Consider the following 2,539-nt stretch of genomic DNA (forward strand, 5'->3'; position numbering starts at 1 on the left):
TCCTTGCTGGCCAAATCGTTGTCTTCTTTTTCTAGTTTGTTTTTATACAAAATTATTCTGAAAAATCACCATTCTTATAATATCATTTATTTATTTTCTACTACAAAAATATCCCTCCTAGTTCACAAAATGTTAAGGGTTTAGTTCTTCTTGATAGACTTTAATTGGTAACAAAAACTTAATATTGAGACAAATTGGTTAGCTTATAAAGACATCTTCCCTACTTCCAATATTGGCACCTACAACAATCAATTGAACTCTTATATTTTTGTTTTTAGTGCGGTGATATGTGATTTCCACTTTCTTCCTTGCTCAAACTATCAACTACTTTGCAAAGAGAGGATATTGGTTCCACAGGAAGGCTAGTATAAGGAATTCAATGCATCCTAAGATTCTTACGAGGTCTTTGAATTTTGCACGTCGAATGATGTCATCTAAAAGTGAGATGAAAATTATTGTTGGGAGCTTATTAAAAGTAGTTGATCTCTAAAATATAAAGATAAATAATTTATAAGTATGCAACCAACTAATAAGAAATATAACTAGATATCGAATTGTATGTCGTTGAATAACAATTCATGTAGGATCACTAAATAATAGCACTACAAAAATGACATAACAAAAGAATTATTCATCTTAATCACACCACACATAAGATACTTGAATGTTTAAATATCATTCAGCCTAGAGCTGTCTAAATCTAATGATCTTGCATGCAAATAGATAGTTTTCAAATTCCTGTAATAGATTAAGCCCAAATTCTAACAAAAAAAAAATAGTGATCTTTAAGAAACCAATGAAAAATGTGATGGGAGCATGTTGTTTGTCCATTAGAAAGATCTGAAACATGAACAACTAATGAAACAAAATAAATGACGGAATTGAAGAGAACAATCGATAGGTAGAACACAATAAAAAGGAGAAACAAAGAGATAAGTTGACTATTATGCCAATAATGCTGGGGAAAATGTTCACACTCAATCACAACTCCATATTTTATATGTTTGTCTTCAAGGTAAGGTCATAATTTTCAATAGGTTTGAGCCGCTACTAACCACTTCTTTGTCCCATTTTACATGTCAATTTCTATTGCAATGCCTGGATGTATTTTCTGACATTCCATTTTCTCTTTGAAGAAGACTCACTACTTTTGTTAATATAGTGCCTTTGTAGAGGACAAGTGGGAAGGTCCATTTTGTTGAGATTTTCTTTTACATTAAGGTTTCAAATTTCTTCCTTTCTCTGAGAAACTAGCTCCACCAAATTTTCCCTTGGCATCACTTTTCCGTCTCTCCATACAGAAGGAATTTGATTACCCTAGATCATTTTGTTGAGTTGTGGTAAAATTGGATCTTTGTCTTTAGTCATCTCTTTTAATGCTTGGATAATCCTCTAGGTAACTAGTATATTATCTACATTAGAATGACATGCAACTCTAAATTAAGTAGTAGGAAAGTTTGTTGTCACTCATCCATAAAAGAAAGCTTTCATACCATTATTGGAAAGAAACTCTATTTTTGCTAATGTCTTCTAAAACATTTTCATAGTGAAATAGATGTTATGGCTTATACCAGTTAGATGATAAATCATATTCCATTATCCAGTTTTGGATAAATATTTTTCGATCTTCCATTTCCTGCATTGGCTCATCAATGACTTTGGCATACGCATTAGTCAATTACACTTGTACAAAATCTCAGTTTCTTGGGAAGGTCTTGCTATTTAATCAATTTTTACAGAGATAATGGAGGACCTTAGCGTATCCTTGTATGCTTTTGATTAAGATTCTAATTCACAACTCTTTGATGCTTCCTTTTTTTCTTTATTTTCGCTTGCATATAATCCTAAAGAATTCCATAACAGTATGGAGGAATTTTAAACTTTGTATAGAGGTCATGTTTCTTAATTCCATCCTTTGCTGTCCTCCTCGGTAATATTGAAATTTATCACTTTAACTTTCCATTAGATTTAGGGTGATTTTGGAGTTGCGAATCTGACTATAAGATATTTTGGTTCCTGGTTGTATTTGAAAAAGGTATCATCTTTAAAATTTCTAAGGCTGAACAAGAATTTGGGGACAAAGGTAGATCTTTCATAATATACTTTTGTCTACTATTATCTAACAACCTCTACAACCAAGAGACATTATCATATTCTTCTTCCCTTTCATGAGGATTCGAGGAATCGAGGTTATATTTTCAGATACAGGGGAATTTTCATGTAAATATACATTCATGCTTTCTGACTAAATTTCTTTATTTTCTCCACTAGTTTGAGCTAGAATCAATCTCGATTGGTTTTCCAATGCATCCTTAATTGGGAGCTATGGTTTGGGTTGGTATTTCTATATTTTCCTTAACAACTTCTCAAGTGCTAGGAGGTTTCTTCCTTTCAGGATGAGGGTCGTCTTCGGGCCTGAATTTCTTTCTTTCCCCCGTTTATCGATGTTATCTTGATCTCCCTCACCTTAATTTTTGTGGTACTTCTTCCTGGAGTGGGTTTAGTTGTTGTGGTATTAGACTGTCCAACATTCCAAATG

The sequence above is a fragment of the Pinus tabuliformis genome, chromosome 5_2, assembly GCF_031772625.1.
Source record: "Pinus tabuliformis cultivar Carrire ecotype Pingquan chromosome 5_2, CPIR1, whole genome shotgun sequence".
Classification (NCBI taxonomy): Eukaryota; Viridiplantae; Streptophyta; class Pinopsida; order Pinales; family Pinaceae; genus Pinus; species Pinus tabuliformis.